This window comes from Callospermophilus lateralis, chromosome 10 (genome assembly GCF_048772815.1).
Source record: "Callospermophilus lateralis isolate mCalLat2 chromosome 10, mCalLat2.hap1, whole genome shotgun sequence".
NCBI classification, from domain to species: Eukaryota; Metazoa; Chordata; class Mammalia; order Rodentia; family Sciuridae; genus Callospermophilus; species Callospermophilus lateralis.
In genome coordinates this window covers 44639274-44652094 of record NC_135314.1, presented here as the reverse complement: position 1 = coordinate 44652094, position 12821 = coordinate 44639274, and the positions used below count along the sequence as shown (strand labels likewise).

General features: G+C 44.2%; 1 protein-coding gene across 4 annotated transcripts in view; it reads right to left on the bottom strand.

Moving 5' to 3' along the window:
• Nucleotides 1-12821, bottom strand: part of Lpp (LIM domain containing preferred translocation partner in lipoma) — a 650099-nt gene that overhangs the window by 594416 nt on the left and 42862 nt on the right. The window contains exon 1 of one of the 4 annotated variants that reach the window (XM_076868853.2): nucleotides 8129-8202. The exons of the other annotated variants lie outside the window; for them this stretch is intronic. The gene's annotated coding sequence lies outside the window, so the exon portion shown is untranslated. Of the gene's footprint in view, nucleotides 1-8128; nucleotides 8203-12821 lie in introns of those variants that run through there. 4 annotated transcript variants of the gene reach the window in all.

Sequence of the window (12821 nt, the reverse complement as noted above, 5' to 3'; positions counted from 1 at the left end):
AAGTCCCATAAAGTCAACATCACTCAAAAAGTTCCACATTCTTGGTGGGAAAGAATGCTTTATAAAAATACCCAGGGAGAGCAAAGGAAGCGGCACATTCTGCAGGGCTCATTTGGGGGTATTCCAACAGCTCTTAGCCAGGAAGTCAAGTAGGAGGCCACTGCCCTCCATTCCTAGGCCAGAAGCTCAGGGTTAGACACCAAAGCAGGGAGCACAGACACACTCCTGGGTCCCAGAATTCTAGCCGCTCATCTGAGCAACCCCAACTGCACGTGCTTCCACTTCCATTTGGGTCAATTCAGCTTACCATTTCTCTGGAGAAAATCACAATTGACAATCACTCCAAAACATGTCATGAACCTATCTGCTTCTCTCCTGCCTGGTTGCTAGAGCCCTCCTCAAAGTAAACCACCTCTCATCAGCATTTTGTACCAGTCCCCTACTAGCCTTCTTACTTCTGCTCTTGCCCTTTCCTTACAATGCAACTGCCCCTATAAAATATAACACAGATGGTCCCCCTGGACTCAGGTCTCTACCTAACATCCAGTAGCTCCTACTGGCTCTGCTCTCCTGATTCTCCCCCTGCAGCCTTTGACCTGCTGCCACAGCCACACACTGACTCCCAGTTCACAGATCTGCACTGATGGACTGTCCACCATTGGAATGTCCTCCCCCTGTGTTTGCAGGGCAGACTCCTTATCACTCAGATCTCAACTTAAACACCATCTACAGCACTCCACACTTACCATCCTATGCCCTTTGTGAATTCTCCTTCTGGATTGCTGATCATAACCTCTTAATTCTCTCTTCATTTCTTATCTGCCCTCCCCACACCACCACCTTTCTAAAGTGTAAGTTCCAAGGGATCATCGGTTTGTGCATTTAATTTTTCACTCTAAAGCCTCTTCTGGGACACTGCCTAGAATGGTATGAGGCACAGAAGTGGGACACAATAAAGATTTAATGAAATTAGATGAATACATGGCACAGACAGGAAAAACATGACAGATGACCTCAAGGAAAGTAGCCCATGCTGTGGCTGACATCTTGGGATGATATCTTGACCAGGATCAGTAAGCAGGAACAGAATCTTGGAAAGTTCTCTCATTTCTCCAGGATTTGGTTTTCTCACAAAAGAAATGAGGGGAACAGCACCTGTCTTGCAGGAGTGTCAGCAGAATCAGAGGTCAACCTGAGGGGTGTTTAATGGAGGGCTCTGAGCAGTCTGAGTGTTCACTGTCATCAGCAGCAACCTCATCCTCCGGGTGAGATCAGTGAGCCTCAGAAAAGAGCAGGGCACTGCCCAAACGAAACATGTCCTAGCCTGCCTCTGCCCACCACACTGCAGACGGGATAGGACACACAACTGCATACCATGCCATTTATTTACATTGAATGCTTTTTTGGAAGAAGGCAGACTAAGTACCTGACAAATGGTGCATCTAGTTCATAATTTTTCTTAATGTAAAAAAGTGGGGAAGAGAGAGTTAAGTAAGAAGAACAAGAGTTAAAAAGAAGAACGAACATAAATCTCACACCATTTGTGAAAGGCAGGATTCAAATCTGGCTCTGAGCGACCCAGAGGCCAATACAAAACCAAGCAAAATACCTGTATATAGCTCTTAGGAACACTGAGTTTATTGAAATGTCACAGCAATGTGTGAGGAGTTGTCACTATCCGGCTGAGCAGCACCCTGTTTTGACACTCGCTCACTAGCAAGGGTCTAATAGCTGCTTACTCCTGAGCACATGCATTTGGAAGTCAAACTGCTTGGGCTCAAATGCCAAGTCACTAGTGACTGTGACTGTGGGCAACTTAGCTGCTCAAAGCCATAGTTATCTTCCTATAAAATGCATACGTCTTACCTCCTATAAGATGCAGCTTAAAAATAGTAATAATAAATAGATAGACAAATATGGCATATACATACAGTGAATATTTATTTATTCAACCTTATTAAAAGGAGAAATTCTGACACATGCTATAACAGGATGGACTTTGAGGACATTACGGTTAGTGAAGTAAACCAGGCATGCATGCATGCACGTACACACACACACATACACACACACAATTGTTTGATTCCACTTAGATGAGGTCCTTAGAAGAGTCACACAGACAGAATACAGAGTTCTGATTGCCAGGGGCACAGGGATATGGGGCTTGTTGATTGTGTGTACAGAGGTTCAGTTTTACAGGATGAAAAGTTCTGGAAATTGATTACACAAGCAAAGTGAATGTGCCTAACACCACACAACAGTAAATTAGAAACAGGATGCTCCATTTTACTTTAAATGTATTTCATCAAAATTTAAACTAAAATAATAATAGAACCCACTCTTAGACAGCTATGGAGGTGATTTAATAAGCATTTAGTATATAGCCCAGTGATGGGCACCCAGCAAGCAAGCAATTGTGCCAGTTGTCCCTATTACCTGCATTAGTACACACATTGGTACTACCAGCGCTGACCTCCTAGTGGCCCTGTCCTCAGCACCACAGCACAAAGTGCCCCCAAACCTCCATTGTTCAAGGCAGTTTTGTTCCACCTCATAAGCAGAGCTTATATCATCTATGGCAGCCTCAGATGGGCAGAGGAGGAGACAGGTTGTGCACAGGGCCTTAGGAATCCCATGCAAGTTCTTTCCAGATGCAAAGCAGCCTAGAGAGCAGCTTCCCCTCCTTTCAACATTGGCCAGAACTAATCCAGGACTCAGCACACTTCACTGTTCTATGACCGGTGCCACAGAATGCCACTGGCATCAAAGTGCTTCCACCAACACAGCTAATATCTAATATCTGCTTGCTCCTGAGCCCATGCATTTGGAAGTCAAACTGCTTGGGTTCAGCCTTGGAGAAAAAGGAACCAAGTTGATCCGAAACTGAGCTCACCACAAAGAGCTGCTCATCATGTAAAATCAGAGTGGGAGAGGACATCATAGGGCACTGCCTTCTTAGTCTTGGTCCTCCTTTGTTCACATCAGAACAGGCTAAATTAGTGCACAGGTGGTCTGTGTGTGTATGATGCACAAGTGTGTTTAAAATCTAGTCCAAATCAGGGGTCATCTTTGAAAGGGAATAATACTCCAGAATTCTCAAAATCTGAAGTTTTATTAGCAGTAGGGGCTTAGATGGAAAGCCCTGCTCGATTTCTTTCAAGGCCTATGCATAATTTTCACTGCCACAGATGAAACAGAAATAAAAGTCTACACTATTCAGTTCTGCCTTTTGGACAAGCTGTCATCTCCTTTGGGGAAAGAAAAGACAGGCAGCAAGGGAGATGAGAAGGTCACATTAAACAACACTGACAAAAGAAGAAAAAGTTAAACAGAAACCAAAGAAGAAAAAAGAGTAAAATTTAATGGTGGAATGTGATGGACATTATTATCCAAAGTACATGTATGAAGACATGAATTGGTGTGAATATACTTTGTGTACAACCAGAGGTATGAAAAGTTGTGCTCTATATGTGTAATAAGAATTGTAATGCATTCTGCTGTCATGCATAAATTAAAAATAATAATAATTTAAAAAATTAAAAAACAAAGGCAGAAACAAATTCAGACATCTAAGCCCATATCACCAATGAAAAGAGGTTTGAACTAAGAGAAGTAGGCTCTAGTCCTCAATTTCTCACCAACTAGATCAGTAAGTGTGAATAAGTCTAGCATCTCTCAATTTCCTCATCTGTAAATGGGCATCCTCCTCTGCCTTGTCTGGACAACAGCTTAGTCTGGTGGAAGAACAATGAATTGGGAGGTCTGGGTTCCAGTCCCACCTAATTAGCCATGGGTCTCTGGGGAAAGTTCGCCAGGCTCCCTGGGCTGCTCCGCCCCTTATCACATTGTAAAATAAGACAGATGGACCAAGAACCTCTCAGCCTCCTTCCAACTCTGACAACCTATCAAATCTACACAATGCCTCACATGCAAGGCGTTCATTCCAGACCCTGAATACCACACAAATGCTACACACATTGTGAATTCTCTCCATTCCAACCCTAACTGTTTTTCAACATAAAACCACCCCTTCTGATTGTGTCTACAAACATCTCTTGCCTGGATGCTCTAGCCCTGGTGATCAGACACACAACACTTCCAAGTTACCTTTCTACCCAACTTAAGCCAGGCCTTCGGTGGAAGGAAATATCCGTCACATGTTTTTTTTTAAATACAAATCAAACTTTTCCTCAGGCAGATCCCTTTTCTTAGTCCCACTGTGAGAAGTACTCTCCTGGGAAAGCAGCTGTCCACACCCCAAATTAAAACAGCCGGCATTCCCAGCCATATCTCCCATCACCATGCAAGCCAGCCCTGAGTCCCAGGCAGAAACACCACGCTCTCTGGCAGCAATGCTGTACTCACGCGAGGAGGTCAGGCCCCACGGGCTGCTGCCTTCTGCTGTCCCTCACTCCCTCTCCCAGGCCCTCAGTCCCAGAACAGGACACAGCCAGGAGGTGGTCCCGAAGCCTGAGGGGAGCAGAACTGAGACATTCTCTCCTCAACCTCCAGAACAAGGGGCAGAGGAATGGAGGGGGCAGGGCAGGGCAGGGGGAGGGGGGCGACTTTGTTTCTGGAAACAAGAATTCAAATCCTGCTTCTCCTCAACCCTGAGTCACCACCTTCTCTTCCAATAGATCAGTGTGGTGGGTAAACATTTCCAAATATGGAGAAGCAGGCTAGAGGATGTCAGAAAAATCACCCTTCTCTCCTCTGGCATTTGAAGAACATGCCCCACTGAAGACAGACTTCCTTACTTAGAGTGAATTATTAACCCCCACAGAAGGGGGGTCTCAACAATTCCATACACCGTCCTGCCACAGGAGAAAGCCTCCAAGGAAGTGACTGGTTTGAGGGCTTTAAATTCACCTTAGGAATGGGACCATCCAAAATGCAACAATATGAAATAAATTTACTCCTCCAGGGAAGGAGGCAGCATTTTCAGTGATGCCCCTGAGCTGGTTGCCAGGAACCTAGTCCACGGTACATAGGGCACTGAAAGGAGCTGTTGCAGGACCTATCCCTGACTCTCTTGGGAATTCAGAAGAGTATGAGTTCTTCACGGAGCAGACAGCAGGCTTGAGGTTGCAGAATAAAACCAGACTATCAACAGAACCTTGTTGTCGTTGGACAGAGAACTGTGAGTTGCCCAGGTTCATTCTGACCTTGAGGTCCCATGAAGTGTTCTAGGAGTAAGCTGAACCAGTTGAAGCCAGTCAGGAATGGATCTCATCTAAAAATGACTCCAGAGTGAAGAGAAAGAATGAGAAAGAGGGAAGGAGGGAGAGGGGAGTGGGGGGGAGGGGCGAGGAGAAACGGACGTGTGAGGAAGCAGGGGTCTACCCAGAGAGGGGAACCCAACTATCATTCCTTGGCTTCCCCATGGCTCTCTGGCTTGGGGTGATCTTGCTCTACTCTTGGTTGTAAAGGCTTCCTCAGGCCCAGATGGACCATTTTTCAGCATCCTTTCCCTTTTCCTGGCTCTTAGACCTGCAGGGGTTCTCACCCCAGGGAGTCTTCAATCCACAAACAGCACTGGGCAGGGAGTGAGGGGACCTAAGCCCTAAACCCCAGAAGTCACTCATCCTGACATTGTCCCAGTCAGTTCTTCCCTTGTGGCTTACAGGTATTCATCCACAAATTGGGTAGATATCCCCAAATTATCCAGCTATCTGCTCTTAAAGCAGTTTCTAGTTGTTCTATCTAAATTGTCATCACACACACTAATTTGATTACTTGTTTTATATTTTAACAAGTAGATCACACACAAATATATCTCACTTATCGCATGTTTAACAAATTAACAAATACAAGTGACCATTAAGATAGGTAAGGAAACTGGGTCAAAGAACCTTCCACCACACGCCAAAAGTACACAAATACTCGTACAGAAATAATACTAGACACTGCAACCCTCCCAGGGGGCCTAGGAGGTAGGTGGAAGACAGTAAAGGAATGCTCTTCGTTCTCCCAGGAATCCTGAGTTCCTCCCAATATAAGGAGCATATTCTACAGAAAATAGTTGCATAGCACCTGGAAGCTCTAAAACCCAAGATCCAAGGGGTGAGTCACAGGGATGGATATAAAAACCAGAATGAAAGACTCTACATTTACCCTCCATTTTGCAAACATTTGGAGTCCAGTTTCCACATCTACAAAGGGACTCTTCACTTTCCTTCAGATATGTGTGCCTCTCTTCCTCCTGGCCCAATGCTTCTGGCCAGATGCCTGTTTATGAATCCCCCCATGGTATCCCTGAGGTCTCTGTGAGGCAGAGATCATTATCTCCTGCAGCTGCTAATTCCATCTTTCCACCAGAACGTTCTTCCTTATATGGAGCCAAAATCTGGTTCCCTGGCCTTCAACCTCCTGCTCCTCGTTCTGCCTCTTAGGACCATATGTCAACCAATGCTTGTCTCATTGGTTTGGAATTTTCGTAGGTGAATACGTATACAGAAACAAAGCTCTCCCAGATTTTAGCCCTCAATCACTCCTGCTGTTCTCCTGACCACACCACACTGCTGACTCCTCTTGCATTTGCTGCCAACTTGAAATACAGTCTTTTTGGGGTTTTCCAATGTGTTACTGCATTCAGCATTCGTCCTGCTAGCCACGTGCACTCGTGAGATATATTCTGTAAAATCCAGTCGCATGTACTAGTGAGAAAGCTAAATAAGATTGACCTTCGAGAACAGTCGTTCACCTACCTCTACCATGGCATCTACAGTGCCATGATCCCACCTTTAGTGGATGCAGCTCAGGGATGAAGATCCCATTCCCACCTCCCCACTACTGCACTCCAGAGCTGCCAGACCTAAAACTGTCCACGGGATACAAAGGTGTTCCAAAGACAAAACAGTAAGAGAGAAATGAGAGACCTGTAGGAAAAGAGGTCTTGCCAACATGATTCTCAGGATCCGAAAGTAAAGAAGCAGGGTCAATTTGCTAATCACAGGGTTGGAAGCCTGTGATCTCTGACGACTCTAGCACAATTCTGGACCTCAGTATTTTTTTTTTTTTTAACAAAAGGGGGGAAACGTTCCTTTCATCCACTATTCTAACACAGTATTTGAATTCGACGTTCATGTAGTAAAAACAATGCCTGACACTAATAGTATGCTTTCCCTTGCATTAAATGCTTTCCCACACAGTCTCATTTAATTCTCACTGACAACTGCCTTTAGGGATAGTATCAGGAACACTGAGGATCAGAGAAGTTAAGTATACTCTCAAGGTCACACCAACAGGAAGAGGTGAAAAGAACACACAGGAAAAAAGAGCTTGGGTTTACCAGCTGGACTACTTGAGATTCAAGTTCCAATTCTGCTCCACACCATTTGACCTCTGGCTAACTGTTTAACTTTTCTCAACCTCAGTTTGTACACCTGAAAATTAGAGATTAAAAGAGCGACTCTTCCTCCCCCTCAGAGTGGTTATAAGGATCAAATGAGATAATGAGAGAGAAAGCCCTGTGGAAAAGGGTAAGGCATTATAAAAGTGTAAGGGATTATTGTGTGATTACTTGTAAATGACTGTGCATTCCATTACAAATACAAAAAACAGTGAGGTCATTCACAAGACAAAGAAACATGAAGGCTCTGGGAATTACAGGAGAATGATCTGAAGTTCGGCAGGGTTATATCTACATGATGCTCACTCTTGCACTTCAAAGCTCAGCAGCAGCTGTCAGATTTTCAAACTCCAAGTCACATATAGCTACAGGACAGCTCAAGACAAAAATCTCCCCTTTCAGCTAAAAGCAAACGCTGGGCCAAAAAGAGGTAATAGAGATGGACATTTGGAAGACCCCCTGAGATTCTCAATTCCGGAAACGTGGCCTTCCATGTTTTCCTTGGAGAAGCTGTTAAAAACACAGGCTCCAGTCTCTCTGAAATAAGCCCATGGGGAAATAAATGTACAGTAAATAGCTATTTACCAGAGAACACAAGGAAGCGCCCAAGCATGAATTAATCAAGGGCACAAGATATTTCAAGCTGCAGATACCAAAATGATAGTAATCTCCAATCCATTAAGCTTCCCAGCCCAGTTCATGGAGGTTCAATCTGGAATTTTGGCATCCCAGGCAGCAGGCAGCAGGCTGAGCCGCAGATGAGGCTCATTTACGTACCAGAGGTCTTGCGGGAGATCACCTGGGCCAGGGGTTCCCAAGGAGCCCTGAGAGTACAAAAAGGCTGTTCTGGCTTCCTTCAGGCCTCTCCTAAAGCGCTAGTTGTCAAGAATCTCTTCAATCCCTGCAAAGAGCCAAGTCACTGCTGTCATTTATGGAAAGCGGGATCTTCCCCAGAAATTCATTCCCAAGGCTGAGGAGCACACAGCTCAATGATGACTGTTTTCTGGTTTGCATTTTATCATTTGCTTCCATGTGCTGAACATACAAGAAAGGCACTACATTAATTTATTGCAGAGATATGTGCCTACTATGTGTATGCACTTGGATCCCCAGGGATACTCCAGCAAAAAGGTCTGTGAGATGCACATAACTTCAAAGAGCTCACAGACCTCCTGCAAGATGGAGACTGACTGTGATGGAGGACAAGATGTGGAGAACCCCTTGAGTTCTGTGACTTCCCTCCCAGTGGCCAGTTACTATGGGGATAGGTATTAAAAGAGGGCAGGGCAGGAACAGAGGGAAAGGATCAGAGGGAACCCAGGCAGTGAGAAGCTATGTCCATGGAAAAAAAAAAAAAAAAAGGCTCGAGCCAAGTTCTAAGGATGGTGGGCCACTAGTGAGAGAGGTGCAGATGGCTGCCGAAACAGAGGATGCTAGAAACATGAACTGAAATTTAATATTGTGGGCTGAGGTGACTGTACTCTATCTCTAAAAGCAGAGTATTGAGAATCAAAACTCTGATCACACCACTGATGAAGTTAAAAAATAATGAACTACTCACTGCCAAATAATAGCAGTAATAATTACAATTTAATGAATGTTTACTCAACATATACTATCTCATTTAATCCCCTCTGAGCTGTGCAGTCTGATAACCATATCACAGATAAGGATGAAGCTTAAAGAAAAGGAAAAGTATGTAAGTTCCAAAAACAGTAAGTGCGAGAGCCCAGAACTAACTAACCCACAGTACAAACTCAACCCCTTACAATTCTAGACTATCATCTGTCTTCTTCCCCTTGATCAGATTCTGCCCATTTTATTTGTATGAGATGAAATCCTCTTCCCATAACTAACATGCATAATAAACATATATAACAAACATAACTGTCTCCAAAAATAATTGACAAAACTTATTTGCTGATGTCTTCCCTCCAGGTCCTCATCATCAGGAACTCTGACTTGGTTCTCAGCAACATGCACACAGTGGACACGTAATAGTTGCACATATTTACATGGACAATGTCTTTGGAAATTAGGGCAGTAAAATAACGCAATACCGGCTATAATTTCAACACATTTTTGCACAGAAATTGAACCAATCTCAGCAAGGTTCCCAGGGTCCAAATGGAAGACACAGCCAGGTTGACAGATGCAGGTCAATGACCTTGCACATGGGGTCGCCTGCAGGTTGTGCAGCTATTCAGAACCTGAACCTCCCACTGGTCCACCAATGGTCTCAGATGGAACTCGACAAAACAAACTTTTCCTTAGAAAAGAAAAAAGATGGAAACTTGAGATAAAGGAGATGCTTCTAACAAAATGCCACAGAGTTAAAGGAGGAATTCTAGGCTGGGGGAATCTCAGCCCGAGGACCAGGCACAGCCTGTGGCTTGTGTCAAGCGACTCTATCTTAATAAAAAGAGGTACTGGGCAACCACAATGGTTTTGATTTTTTTTTTTCCTACCAGCAAAATTTTTCCTTCTCAGCTGTTTAGCATTCCCCTTTTCCCCTCCACTTCTCACCTCTTTTGGCACCCCAACCCCAAGGCTACTCCTGGAGTCTCTCAGGCTCAGGGTAGCGTGACTTGAAAACCATCAGCCTTCTATGCTCTTCAAAGTACCTTGGGCTCCAATTCCAGTAACTCCAAGGTCTGCAATGTACCTGCTTAACAGCAGCTCTACACTGTTACCTGTGAGACAGGCAATGTGGATAGGTTGTAGCAGAGAAGAGGGAGGTCTCCAATTAGAAAATCTAGATTACAGTCTATTTATGACCTACATTCTCTCAAGCAATTTATTTAATCTCTCTAAACCCATTTTCTCACTTGTAAAAGAGAAGATATTATTGGTTATCTACCCCAAAAGGCTTCTATGAGAATTAACCAGTTTAGTAAACTGGTTAGCAGATTGCTACAATACATGCTACATTATGATCACCCATCTATAAATATATTTTAGCTTGCATATGGAAAGGCAGGTAGGGCAAAGATGCTCAGCTAGCAACAGAAGCCCATTTCTTTGTTCTCTTGCTCTTCTGGATGTGTTCAACCTGAACAAACAGCATGAACAGCCACAAAGAATTACTGAGAGCAACACATTTTGCATCCCAAAGTCTTACAGTTTGTGTCTGGAATCTCTGGAATAACAACAAATGGAGGAACAGAAGAAGGTGAAAAAAGAGTTTGAGAAAAAAATCACTGTTCGAGGTCATCAGCATCCCCACTCCCAGCTTCCATGCAACTAGCTGCGTGGCTTCAGAAATCCCTTCTGTTCTCTGACCTTCAACTTCCTTATCTGTAAAATCAGGATGAGAACAATTCCATCTTCCATCTCACCAAGATATTGTACAGAGCATATTTCACAGATACAAAATCTCTTGCTGATACAATGAGCTCTGCACCCCTTGGGGGTGCTCTGTGATTGGGGTGTGGTCAGTGGTGTTCTCACTGACCTATCCTTTATCTGAAGATGGTCCCACCAATTACCAGCCATAAACATCCAGATCACCATAAGAATATTTGTACATTTCTTTGTAGTTAACGATGCTTTTCCTATGCCTCACCTATTTGAATGTTTATTATCAGATATAATCAAGGTACTCATTTTACAAATTTTATAGTAAGTGGCTGAGCTGGAAGCCACATGCCAGCCTTTGGCTCCAGAGCCTCTGCACGCTCTCCCCCATAGCAGGGTGTAATTTAAGCCTGCTCTAAAGGTGCCGTGCTGGCCAGAGGCAAGCTCACCACATGACCCTGGGCAAATCACTTTCCTTCTCTGAACCAGTTTCTCCATCCACAGAAAGCAAGTTCTAAGTCACCCTGCACATTCATATACCCTTTCTCTCCCACCTCAAAGACTTGAGAAATGCCACCCTAGAGAGAAACTAACAAGGAAATGTCTCGCATGCTATATATGATTGCTCAGTTCATCACTGAGCTTCCCCTTCCAACCTCCAAAGCCCATGTGAAAAGAAGGAAGAAGAACTGACCCTGATGTCAAAAGGCCACCACGACCCTACAGGACAGCACCAGGGACACTGTGAAGCAGCCATCTCCATGCAGACCAGCAAGCCGCTCCCAAGAACAACTGCAGTCATGGTCACAGCGCATGAACCTTGTCAGCAAATTGCTGGTTTGATTGGCAATTAATAATAAGCTCAAGATGCAAGAGCACTAATGTGAACACAGTTTTCCCCTGCATGCTTCCTGGCCTAGGAGCTCCACAAGGAAGATCCATGGAAGAATCCTCTGTCCTTCAAGATTCTTAGGACATTGCTTCTCTACAGCTGACACCTAACTACAATAATCTTAACGGGATATGCAGACAGTATCTGCCACCATGCCCTCTCTGTGTGTTCTTCAAAAGTCCAAAAGCTGACTGCCAGGATTTTCAAGACCACAGGATCCTAGATCTTACAAAACCCAGGTATCAAGCAGTCCAACTCCTATAAACCAAAGATTAACTGGAGCATTCACTCATTCAAAAACATAATTGAAGGGAGAAGGAGAACTCATAATTGATGGTACATGGCGATTACATAAGGCTAGGTTTGTATCTCCAGGACCCTGCTCCAATTCTGAAGTGGCTTACCAATGGCAACAAAGTAAATCCAGGGACTTTATTTAATAGTTCAGGTTTCTTCACTACCCACACCCAACTTATTCCCATCATAAACCCCTCCCCCTACCACTCGGCACACATTGTCTGCTTTACTCAGACTGAACTCTTAGTTCATGCTGTCCCCTTTGTTTGACCTGCTACTTCTCCACCCCAAAAAACAAATATCCATACTGCAAACATATTCCAAGGCCTATTAGTAGTTCTTAGCAGGAGAGAAATTGCCCTTTGGAGAAAAGCAGTTACTTATCTGTATGTCTCATGTATCCCTGGCCACAGCCTCTAAATGCCAATGTGGTGGTCTGGCTTCCAGGGACTGAGACAACAAAAAATTATCTGTCACACTTTCAAATGCCCTTAAAAAGATGGTACTACCTCTAATGGAGATTCACTAGAACACAGTCACCCTACATAAAATGCCCTGATTCTCAGCCTGGTTAGAAGAAGGTGGAGATGAAGCTAAATCGTCCTGCTACTATTTTGACTAGCAATCTATAGCATGGAGTGGTAAGAGTCAAAAAGCCACTCCATGTGGCAGTCCAGTGCCCAGTCCCCAACTTGGGTTGATGAGGCAAGTGGCAGAGGTTTCAGCAGGGGCTTCCTAATCCTATCTTCCTTCTGCCTAGATCAAGGCTATGGACTTAATCCTGACTCCCACTGCTCCAGCCTATTTTGTTAGCACCTCTTTCCCTGAATCATTCCCTTTCCACTTAAATTACATGGACTGCCTTTCCTAGACTTATTCCTGATACAGGAGGAGAAAAAAATGAACCCATTAATAATCATCCATCCATTCCTCTATTTCTCATCTGCCCCAAACCCATGTCTGTCTGTACCTATTTAAGACCTT